Below are 13,366 nucleotides of genomic sequence, written 5' to 3'. Positions count from 1 at the left end.
AAGTTAAGTTATCCATTGAGACCAAGAGAAAAGTTCTGGATGGTAGGGCTATTTAAAGTCTCACTGGAAGGTAGAATTCAGGCCAAAACCATTTACAAAGCTGGTTCACACACAGGTCAGGTGAAATAGAAGCAAGAGACTCAGAAACTTCACTTTAATGACTTAAAAGGCAAAATATAATCAATGAAGAAAGGAGTCAGGAATGAGGGAAAGTTTTCTGGAAGATGAAATTTTTCCCTGCAGATTTCCAGGAAACTTTTTTTAAGAATTTTGAAAAACTGAGTTGGGAAATGAAATGCATAGAAATAGCACAAATGCATACCATAATAAAAATACATGTGTACATATATACATAGATGTGTGTATAAATGCATATGGAGACTATATATGTATATACATGTGTATATTGCATATACATATATCTATATACTAATGTATGTGCATATCTGTATATGTTTGTATAGCAATATAATTTAAGCCTATAGTTTAAGCATATAGTATAAGGAATATACACATATACATATATATGTAGGTGTATGTGTTTAATATATGCATGTATATATAATTTCATTGGCTTCTATAAACTCACCAAACACATAATATGCATAACACATATACATGTGTGCATGCCTACATGCATGCATGAATATATACATATTTGAGGAGTCTATAGAAGACAAGAAAATTTCAACTTAGGGAAGAAATCCCTTTCACCATCTCACAAATATCACACATTAAATTTACATATAACTAGTCTCTCAAACAAGAAGCAAGTGTCTACATTTGACTTGTTCAAGGTTGTAAAGTGACTGTTCCAGAAGTCACAGAGGCTGCCTTTGATAAGGTCATATTGAAGCTTCCTGCTGGAGCCAGGTTTTTGGAAAAGGGCGACAATAATCGATGCACCAGCAAGAGGTGGGCTGGATCCCCTCCATAAAATATAGGAAAGCTAACCCATTGCCTAACTCAGCTTTTCCTTTGTCAAAACTTGCCCAAACATTTGCTAGAATCCAAAACTCCCCTCAACTTGCTGACAGATGATGAAATTACTTCAGGTTTGTTTGTTTGTTTTAGTTTTTTTGCAAGGCAATGGGATTAAGTGACTTGCCCAAGGACACACAGCTAGGTAACTATTAAGTGTCTAAGGCTGGATTTGAACTCAGGTACTTCTGACTCCAGGTCTGGTGCTCTATCCACTGTGCCACCTAGCTGCCCACCTTTTTTAAGGGTTTTTTTGTTTTGTTTTGTTTTTAGGAAGATGTTACTTCATTTCGGGCTTTGACGACCTATAACTTGTGAGCCATGAAGTTGGATGGGAGCTAGTTCTAAGTACAAAGCACCAAGATAGCTTTCAATGAGATACAAGTTCTGAAAGAGTTTCAAGGTGTTTCATGTTTGTCTTCATGTTCCCAAAATATAGCTCTCTGGTTGGCTCAAGTGAACACTAATAAGTTTTTTTGTTGAGTTGAATAGAACTGAAAAGCACCAGGAGAGAAAAGCACATAAGCATTGGTGAATCAGGGTGCAGCTGATGGGTATAAATCATTGTATTCCCAACCTCAAAACACACAAGTCTTAAGTTGTCAAATGCTAGAATGAAGCACCTTCATTGGTAGAAAACCCAAGGGAAGTTCTGGATCCTAACAAATGTTTGGACAACTTTTGACAAGGTAAAAGTTGAATTAGGCTATGACTTAGCTTCACTGTACTATATCTGGGAGAGTTGATCCACTGTTTTCCTGTGCATAGATAGATCACTGTGTGGAAACTTCTCAGAGCCCAGGAGGGAGATAGCCACTATCTGAATTCAGAGCTTGACTTGGAGGCTTTGCACCAGTCACTGGAGGCAGGGAAGAATCCTTTCTTTACTTAGATTTTGCACCTAGTTACAGCTCTCTTATGGAGAGTTGGGGGGGGGGGGGGGGGGGGCCTTGTGGAAGCAGAGTGGAAAATTCAGGACTTACGACCAGCATTCCAGTGTTCATGTCCTGACTCTGACACTTATTAGTTGTATGGTTTGGGGCACAGGATACCTCAGTCTCCTATTATTAATAGAAAGTACTATGTATATATATGTATATATATTTATTTATATATATGGCATATATATGCACTATATATGCACTATATATGCACTATATATATATATATATATATATATATACATGCATATGGAAGAAAATTTAAAAAAAAGAAAGCACCATAATTTATTACTGCAAAAAAAAACTTTGGCCAAAAGTATTTTATAATGAATGGAAAAGTAGTATATAAATGTGAACTAAAAGGGTCTGGAGTCAGAAAGATCTACATTCAAATCCAGCTTCAGACTTGCTGTGTGATCCTGATCAAGTCACTCAATCTCTTCATTTCAGTTTATTGAAGAAGGAAATGGCAAATCACTGTTGTATCTTGGCCAAGAAAATACTAAATGGGCTCATGAAAAGACAAATATAATTAAAACAACTGAACAAATTATTATATTCCTCTCTTTCAGCCCTCATGATGGTAAAGAATGTCCAAAAGCTCCAGGAGTCTGTCCAGTTTCTTCACCTTGCAGACTGTCATTAAGGATGCTTAAGTGCCTACTATGTGCCTCCATAGAAGGTCCATAATGTTCTAAATCCTAGAGATACTAAAAATCATAAAAGACATTATCCTTCTGGAACTGACAATCTGATAGGGGAGACAACATGCAAACGACTCTATATAAACAAGCTATTTATAGGATCTATAGGGAGTAATCAATAGAGGAAATATACTAGAATTAAGAAGATTGGGAAAGTTTTCTAGTAGAAGGTTAAGATTCTATCTGGGACTTGAAGGAAGCTTTAAAAACAAGAAGTCCAAAAAGAGGAGGGAAAGCATTCAGGGTTTGGAGGCCAGCTAATTGATAATGGCTGGGGTTGGTGATTATTTTTTCATCATTTTCCACCCAATACTCAGCCACATTACCCTTATTTGTCAAGGTCTTATCTGTATCTTCCTGGTCTCTTTTTGCTGTTGTTGTTGCTGTTCTTGATATTCGATCTTTTCTAACTCTCTAGTACCCCTTTTGAGGTTTTCTTAGCACAGATATGAGTGATTTGCCTTTGCGTTTTTTTCCTTCTCATTTAATAGATGAGGAACAGGAGGCAAACAGAATTAAGTGGCTTGCCCAGGATCACAGAACTGGTAAGTGAATAAGGTCAGATTAGAACTCAGAAAGATGAGTCTTCCTGACTCCAGGCCCAGTGCTCTATCCACTGGACCACTTAGTGATCCTCTCTTTGACTTTACAAGACAGATATTAATATAAAGAAAAGTTGAGAAGAGAGGAGAACAAAGGAGGGAAGGTTCAAATCCAATTGCTTTGGGTAGGTGGAATAATAAAGAGTAAAAAGAGCAAAGGAGATTTGGCTTCCTATTTCTAAAATGTTTCTCATTCTTCCTTCAGTAATTCCCTCACTGCATCCCTAGGTACTGTGATTCTCACTGTTTCCAAGATATAGAGAGTAACTGAAGCACAGAACAACAGATCTGTCCAAACAGAATGAAATGTCCTATCTATCCTCAGAATTTCAGACTGGGAGATGATCTCAAAGGATAAGTTCAACCCATACCTTGAGAATTCTTTCTATAATATTTTTAAGACAGGGTCATTTACACTTCACAAGAAGAACTCAGGTAATGAAGAATCCACGGACAACTAGTTCTACTTTTTCAGGAGGATGGGGAGAGAGAGAACCCAATTGCTTGGAATTTGTCCATATCCAGGAAAAAAAATCTACCTTTTTTTCAAAGTCTACCCTTTGTTCTTTTAGTTAGCATTTTGGTCCTAGAGAAACAAGTTTAAATCTTTTTCTATATGATGAATTGGAATACTCTAATATAGCTATCTATTCTCAGCTTAGTTTTCTCTTCTCCACTAAATTACTGGTTATGTCGGTTAGGACAGAAGTTAGGAAAGAGGAGAAGGCAAGGTGATATTAATGCACCTGGATTCAAATTCTGCCTTGGATGTTTACTATCTGTATATCCTAGGATAGCTCACTTGAACTCCATAGTCGGGGAGTTTCCTCAGATAGTTTATGAGGTCCCTTCCAAATCTAGATCTATGATACAATGAACCTTCTGAACAATGTCTTAACCAAACTAATTAGGAGTTCTGAACAATAATATTCAGAATTTTAAGGAAATAAAAAGGAAGGTGGGGTAGGGTAGGGGGAAGAACACCATATTTTTAGCCCAGGTTTGATCTTCCTGAACAGAAATTGGGCAGCAACTTTAAAAGTGCAAATCCAGTCTACAGACTATAAATACATAATTGCTAGTGTTGAAATGCTGTTGAAAGGTTGTTGTGTAAAAGGGAGGAGGGGAAAGCAATATGTTAGAACATTCCCTGAGTTGTCTTGGCATATTAACTTTTCAAAAAAGTTACAGCCATTCAACAGATGAAAATCTCCTAGAATTGAACAAGGAAGAAATTTCATTATTTTTCCAGGAATACTTTATCAAGTATTGGGTATAGTTCTAATTTAACATGGAATCCTGTCATGTTAACCAGAGGGGCTGGTTCCAGCAATAGAATTTGTCTTATTAACATTTCCCTAATTTTAAATAATAGCTTTTAGAATCACCATGCCCTTTAAATATAAAATGGAAACACATTTCTCTGCCCTGAGTTAGGACTCCTGACCTTCTAGCCATTTTGTCTTCCTTAACCATTAGGACAAGATTTCTAGTTTTCCCTTCCACCCGCAGATCAGTTTTCTAGCTTGTTGTTTATCAGTGGACAGAACAATGCATTGTAAAGGACTCTAGCCCACTCTATACTTATCAAAATGGATATATAGCATAGGAAACAAAAATTTTAACTCAGTCCACCTAATAACAGGAAAAGAAGAGTATGACTGTATTTAAAAATGAAAGGAAAAATATTATTGAGACATGGGAAAAGTGAGAAAGAAGGGGAAAAAACAAGAGAAGAGAATACAGGAAAGGAGAGGAGATGAAAGGTGGGGAGAGGAGAGGGAAAGGAGTATAGAAGAAACATACAGAAAAAAAGACAGAAGAGAGGGACAGAGGGGGAAAAGGGCAGAGTGAAAGGATAAAGAGACAATGGAGAGAGTCAAAGACAGCAGAGACAGAGTAAGAGGTCATGACCAAGACAGAGAGAATCAGAGAGAAAAGAAAAATACTAATAATAATGGGAAAAGCATAAATTCTTATTGACCCTATTCTTTTATCAGTCTAGGTATTATTGCTATGAATCACTATCAATCACTCCCCCGCAGCAATTCTCCATTGGACACCCATACACTACTAAGTATTCTGCTCTCATTCCTTCTTCCTACTTCATAGAAGTACCCAGGGCAACAGATTCTTCTCAGTTTTCCTTTCTATATTTCCTTGGTCTCAGCTTCAGAAAAATTTAGAGAAATAGGACTGGAATCAAACAATTATTAAGTTTCTATTGTGCAAAGAACACTATGCTAGATGTGGGGAACTGTCAGCTGGTAAAGAGCCTTGTATGAAAGACAAAGGTTTTGGCAATCTACTTAGTAGACAACAGAGAAGCTATTAGATTACTGACCAGAGTAGTGATGTGATCAGATCAGCACATCTAGTCTTCAAAAAGGTATTTCTTTGTCCCAATATCTCTATAATAGCAATTCTGAATATTTCAATGCCAGGGTCTTAAAAGAAGTATGTGTTCTTGTTTATGGTTCTTCTCCTTTATTTTCAGTAGTACCCTATACACAATAGGTAGTCCATTCATGATCCTAATTAAATAATCACAATATGCAGAATAAACCAAATTATCTTAGATTCTGTGAATATTCTCCCTCTTTTTTCAATTTAATTTTACAAGTATTTATTATCTCTCCTCACTGCACTCTCCCTCAAATAATAAATGAATAATAAAAAAGAAAAACAAAATCCATACTACAAATAAACATAGTCCAGGAAAATAAACTCCCGTATAGGCCACGCTTAAAAATTCTACATTTTAAGTTCATCACCTTCTGGCAAGAGGTAAAAGGCAAAAGGCTTCCTCTTCAGTCATCTGAATTTGTGTTTATCTTTACATTTATGAGAGTTTCAAATTCTCAGATTTTTTTTCTTTATAATGCTTTTATCAGTGTAGAAATTGTTCTAGTTTTGCTGACCTTACTGTGCATCAGTTCATAGATGTTTTCCCACTTTCCTCTGAAATTGTCTACTTCATCATTTCCTTTCTTACAATAATCTCTCATTTCTTCCCTTTACCATAATTTGTTAAACTCCTCCCTAGTAGTTGGGTACCCTATTAGCTTTCAATTTGGAGTTACTGTGAAAAGAGTTACAATAAATATTCCCTGTATATGTTGATGCATTTACATTTTCCTTTATTTCTTTGGAAAATGTTGCTTTCTTTAGAGAGGGGGGAAGAAAACTTTAGATAGGATACAGATAAATAAGTAGTTTACCAAGAGTACCTAGCTGGGAAAAAAGGTTGTATTATGGGATAAAGACCGGCTTGGAATAGATGTACAAGACATTCCACAAGTCTTTATAGAAATTGCTATGGAATCACTCTTCTGGTAGGTGCTATGTTAAATAAATGAAAAGGAAAACATGTGCTCCCATTCTCAAGAGCCTGAGTGCAGGACTCAGATGGTGTCATGAAAGTTCAAAGAAGGATAACAACAGGAATTTGTGCTTTTGCTTTGTTTTTATTTTTATCAAGAGAAAACCCATTATTCTGTGTTTTAGTGAGGGTGAGGATGAATCATTTTGGTCCTTACCTCTAGGAATCATATTTTTAAATAATTATTATTATTATTATTATATTTTTCTGAATCATTCCATTTACCACCTACAAGCCTATTTTAGCCTAAAGAAAACAGATAGGTTTGAGCATCACAGGCATTTCCCCATGTGTATTTCAGAGTCTCAAGCTGAGCTGCTGGCATCAGTGCAAGAGCCTGGGGCTTTCTTTGTTAATATGGAATGTGTGCTGTGTGCTGGAGAACTATTAAGGGGTTTCAACTTTAATTAAAAACCTCACTGTATAAAACATGAGAATGTAACTTTAAAGGGGAGAGATAGTTTGAATGTTCAGATTTTCAAAACCATTTTCCCACTGATGACAAAAAATGATCATCTACCCATGAGACATCGTCATATCTGGGTTATTGGAAATTGGAAGATTGGAGTCTCCAGACTGTAGACCCACCGTGCCCTAGTTCTTCATGGTAAAACCTCATTGCACACTGAAATTTACAATATTGGACTACCCTCGGCTTCTGTGCCCTCTCTCTCACCTCTGGAAGGGTGTTGGAACCTACCAGAATTTCTATTTATGAAAGGAACTTGGACCCACCAAGCTCTTTCCTCTCCAGGATACACCAGTTTCTCTAAGATGACCTTCCACAGATTTATTTTAAGTCTTCACTTAGAACAATGTAAGCTCATTTATGGCAAGGACTGTCTTGCTTTCCACTTATATTTACATTCTCAGTTTTTAACACAATTTTTGTTCAATTATATCAAACTCTCCAAGACTCCATTTAGGATTTTCTTGACAAAGATGCTAGAATGGTTTTCCATTTCCTTCTTCAGCTCATTTTACAAATGAGGAAACTGAGTCAGAGTTAAATGAAATACCTAATGTCGCATAACTAATAAGAGGTCAGATTTAAATACAGGAAGATGAATCTTCCTTGTCTCTAAGCTCAGCACTCTAACCACTACACCATCTAGTCACCCCTTTAGTCTAATACCTATTACATGCCAATGCTTGTTAATTGACATTGAGGAGATATCAACCATTCAGCTTTAATGAATAACTCATAGCTTTGGCTATGCTACACACAATTAGAAATGTGGGAGGAAGGTAAGGTGTATTCTCTCCTTCTGAGCTTACTGGCATTTGCTTAGAGAGGAATATAGCACTAGATTTAGAATCAGGAGATATGAATTACGGTTGTATCTCTAAGCATAATTATTTTTATTAGTATGGAAAAATCAAATATTTCTCCTAGCCTCCATTTGCAGGTCTACAAAGGGTTGATACTTAATTCTGTCTATGATATAATTATGAGGGAAGCATTTTGTAAAACTTGAGGCCTCATTATCAGCTTGGAGGAAAACTGAGTGATAGAGACCCTAAGTGTTACCAAATTTCAGAGATTTTCACCAGAAGAGGCAATGAACATCCTGAAAGATGTGTGATGAATTCAATTTAGCCAAAATTTAATTCAATTCAATTCAGTAATGAAAAGTGGCCATACATCTTCTGCTTTCATTCATACATACATATATTTATTCAACAAATATTTATTAAGCATCTATTAGATGCCAGAGATTGTACTATAAGAGATATTAGATATTAGAGACACTCATAAAATCAAATGGGTCTTTGATCTCATCATTTTGGAAGTTCCCTCTAATGATGTGACTGAAATCCATCCTTGCTTTTTCTTTCCTTGACCTTCTTGCCCATGTCCCCTCCATACGTTATTACATGAGTCCTCTCCATATGATGGAGGTCTTTCTCAATTTTTCCTGACAGTAAGATGGCACAAGTAGAAATGGAAGATGAATGTAGACTGCTTCCTTAACTCTATGGTGTCAATAATAAAAGCAGTACCTATCCTATGGAATTGTTCTGCTATAGACTCAAATGGACCTCTGCTCTCATCTATATGTCTACTCCCTCCAGTGATGTAGAACAATGTCTATCCACAACTGTATCTGCAACTCTTGTTAATGACCTTCTATAAATTGGTTACACTGACTCTATTAAACATAATGAAGGCCTTCCTAATTTCTTATTTATTTATTCTTATTTTTGTACAAAAGATGTTTTTAATATACATTACTAAAATATTCTTGTTTAAGAGTAAACATAATACCCCCTCCCCCCAAAAAAATATAGAACAGCATGAGCAATAAAGTAAATGAAAGAGAAAAAAATAAATTAATAATAATAATAATAATAATAAGTATAACCAGGTGGTGCAGTCGATGGAGTACTGCCCCTGGAGCCAGGAGAACCCAAGCCCAAATCTGGTCCCAGAAAGCCAACAATCACCCAGCTGTGTGATCTTAGGCAAGCCACCCCAACCCCATTGCCCTGCAAGAACCAAAAAAACCCCCAAAATAAAATAAAATAATAATAGTAGTAGTAGTAGTAGTAGTAGTAGTAGTAGTAGTAGTAGTGGCAGTCAGGTGGCACAGCAGGCAGAGCACCATCCCTGGAGCCAGGAGCATCCAGGTCCAAATCTGATCTCAGACTCCCAATAATCACCCAGCTGTGCAGCCCCAGGCAAGCTACCCAGTCCCATCTGCCCTGCAACACCCCCCCAAATAATAATAATAATAATAATAATAACAACAATAATAATAATAATAATAGTGCTTCATTCTGTGTTCCAACACCTCCAACTCTGTCATGGGTAGATCACATTCTTTATGATAAGTCCATCACAAAAGCTACTTCAATATTTTTTCCACCATTTCCATTGCTGATCGCAACTTCCTCCAGTTGTACTTCCCCACTACCATATACTATATTTTCTCTCTCCTTTTACTCTGTCCCTCTTCTTAAATGTGCTGTAGGGTAGCTGAGTGGTGCAGCAGACAGATCCCCAGGCCTGGAGCCAAGAGAACTCAAGCCCACATACCACCTCTTAAATCCAGCATCCACTTGGCCCTATGGTCCCAGACAGGCCATCCAATCCCAGCACCTTGCAAGAAGTAAAAAAGTAAATGTGTTATATCTGATCACTCTCCCCCCACTCTTCTCCATCACTCACATCCCCTGCCTGCCCCCATCCCCCTTCTCTCCTTCTTATTATAGATTTCTATACCCCATTGAGTATATATGCTGCTTCCTTTCCTAGCCACCTCTGATGAGAGTGAAGGTTCCCTCATTACCCCTTGCCTTCCCCCTTCCATATTATTGCAATAGCTCATTGTAATAAAAAAAAATCTTATTATGTGAAATATCTTAGCCTATTCTACCTCTCTTTTTTCTTTCTCCAATTACATTTCCCTTTTAGCCATTGACTCCATTTTTACACTATATTATATCTTTAACTTCAGCTCTCTCCTGTGCTTTATCTATAAAAGCTCCTTTTACCTGCTCTATTAAATGAGAAGGTTCACAAGAGTATTATCAGTATCATTTTTCTATGCAGGAATACATGTAATTCATCATCATTAAGTCCCTCATATTTTACCCTTCTCTTCCACTCTCCATGCTTCACCTGAGTCCTGTATTTGAAGATCAAACTTTCTGTACAATTCTGGCCATTCCAACAGGAACATTTGAAATTTCCCTGCTTTATTGAAAGCCCATCTTTTCCCTGGAAGAGGATGTTCAGTTTTGATGGGTAGTTGATTCTTGGTTACATTCCAAGCTCTTTTGCCTTCTGGAATATTATATTCCAAGCCCTATGAGCATTTAATGTAATTGCTGCTAGGTCCTGTGTGATCCTGACTGCAGCTCCATGATATTTGAATTGTGTCCTTCTGGCTGCTTGTAATATTTTCTCTTTCACTTGGGAGTTCTGGAACTTGGCTATAATATTCCTAGGGATTGTCTTTTTTTTATCTCTTCCTTGGGGAAATTGGTGGATTCTCTCAATTTCTATGTTGTCCTCTGCTTCTAGGATATCAGGGCAATTTTCCTGTAATAATTCTTTGAAAATGATGTTAAGGTGCTTTTCCTGATCATGATTTTCAGGTATCACAATAATTTTTAAATTATCTTTCCTCAATCTGTTTTTTTAAGATCAGTTGTTTTTTCAATGAGATGTTTCACATTTTCTTCTAATTTTTCATTCTTTGGGTTTTGAAGTGTTGTGTCTTGATTTCTTATAAAATCAGCAGCTTCCCTCAATTCCATTCTATTGTTTTCCTCAGAGATCTTTCTTATTTCTTTTTCCACCTGGCCAATTCTGCTTTTTAAAGCATTCTTCTCCTCAATAACTTTTTGAAATGTTTTATCCATTTGACCTATGCTGATTTTTAACATGTTATTTTCATGAGCATATTTTGGATCTCCTTGACTAACCTGAGGACTTCTTTTTCATGTTTTTCCTGCATCTCTCTCATTTCTTTTCCCAATTTTTCTTCTATCTCCCTCACTTGATTTTCAAAGTCTTTTTGGAGCTGTGTCATAGCCTGAGCCCAATTTCTGTTTTTCTTGGAGTCTTTAGATGAAGGAGCTTGGACTTCCTCATCTTTAGATTGAGTATTTTGATCCTTCTTGGAATCATAAACAAAGTATTTCTCAATGGTGGTTCTTTATTCTCTGCTTACTCATTTCTCCAGCCTATGCCTGGTTTTGGGGTGCTTCCTGAATTTTTGAGTATTATTGGGACACCCCCCCACAAGGATTTCAGTGTGTGAAGCTCTTTCTTCCCTCCTTGTCTGTGAATGACCACAAATGCATCCCCTGCTATGCGGTTGAGGTGGGGGTACCTGCTGTTCTATTGGGGGGCCTAGACTGTGATCAGGATCTGAATGTGGTCAGAGTCCTGTTCCAGGGGCAGAGGACAGACCTGGGCAGTCTCTCTCCACTCCCCTACCTAGGCTCAGCACTCACACCTTGGGGTTCCTGCTAACTGGCTCCACCTGCTTCTGGTTCCTGAATCTAGGCTGCTGAGGCCACACTGCTCACTGAGTGCCCTGAAGTCTGGGCTTCATAAACTTGTTCTGACAGAGGTACCCCGCACTGATCCTCCAAGTTGTGTCCAGTACTCCCTAGGGTGTAGGTCAGGAAACTGTCCCCGCTGGCATGAGCCATGGCTCCCAGTGCCCTGGGGCTGCCTCTGGGAGGCTGAAGTTCCTTCACTCTGGCAGGCCACCCCTCTAACCCCATGGAGCAGAGCCTTTCCACTCTTTTCCAGGTTACCTTGGGCTGGAGAACTGCTTTACTTGATCCCTCTGTGGATTTTGTCTCTTGGAAACTCAGTTAAAGTTCTTATTTTATAAGTTTGGAAATATCAGAGAGAGAGCACCTAAGAGAGGATCCTCTCCTGTCACCATCTTGCCTCCACCCCCTCCCAATTCCTTAAAAGCAAAAATTCTATACTATGTTTCACACTTTCTTTGTTATCCTCATAAAGTTTGATACAAGTTTGGATGGGCAGTCAATTTTCAAAAAACATTATATTTGGTTGATTGACTAGAAGTGTCCCAGATTTTCCTTATATATCTATTCTCTGGTCCATTCCCCTATTTACAGATATAAATGAAATTCTAGGAAACAGAGATCTGAAAAGGGTTATGACAGATAATCTCTCAAAAATCTCAAACTCACCATACCTCTTAGAGTTGTTTAACATGACCCTTCCATCAACTCATATTATTCAGACCTATTTTGTTCCTTTGTTTGGATAAATGTAAGTCTTTAGAAAGGAAACAAAAGAGTTATAAAGTTCTTATAGATTAATGATATGAACATAAAGAAACTAAAATATGAATCTGGGACTACTAGTGTAGATCATACTCATACTGATCCATGTTGCAGGGGTAAAGGTGTGGGTGAGGATTGTTAAAAGAGTAAATTTTCAACATATCTTTAAAAATAAATTTGTTATGAAAACTGGAAGTAGAGTATATAACCACAAAACCTTTTGTGTTTTGCAACAACATGATTAGAGGGCATGGGCAATGTAAATATCCTTTTTAAGCAATCTATAACCCAAATATGTTTTGGCAAAAGTATGACTTTGTTGTGGGAACTATACAGACTATTATAGCCCTAGTGATCTAGGTAAGCTTTCAGGAAAGAACTATGATTTTTATTGGACAGAGAGAGGTCCAGTGTTTGTGTGCGTGTGTGTGCGTGTGCGTGTGTGTGTGTGTGTGTGTCTGTGTGTGTGTGTGTGTGTGTGTGTTTTACATAGCCAGGTCCATCTTCTTGCTGAAACATTTTCGTATAATGCTCACATGTACATGTGGGCATCTTTCTTCTCAGCAATTTTCCCCAGGGTTGACTGAGGGGTAGTATCTCTGTAGGGTACCTTCAGTGGCTCTGGGTAGCAGGAACAGGGAGAGGAGGCAATTTAATTCATTACAATAATGTATGTGCTTAATCTCTTTTTTTGTAAATGAACCCTGTGGCTATGCAACTGGTGCATACAGTATTTATAAATACGATTAATATAGTGTCCATTTCCAGGAATGAGATCACAACAAGATGAGAAAAAAACAGCATTAAGTCAACCAAAAGCTGCTAGTCACAGTCTATTCTCAGTTGTTTTTGAGCAATCTGAGCTTAATTGGCTCCATGAAATAAAAATATGAAGCTAGAAAATCATAGCTTTCTTATCAATGTATGATACCTCAAACCATTGGCTGGTTCAGACTCCTGCTGCCAAGTAGATGG

This window comes from Macrotis lagotis, chromosome X (genome assembly GCF_037893015.1).
Source record: "Macrotis lagotis isolate mMagLag1 chromosome X, bilby.v1.9.chrom.fasta, whole genome shotgun sequence".
NCBI lineage: Eukaryota > Metazoa > Chordata > Mammalia > Peramelemorphia > Peramelidae > Macrotis > Macrotis lagotis.
The sequence above is the reverse complement of the archived record's forward strand: the minus strand, read 5'-3'. Positions refer to the sequence as shown.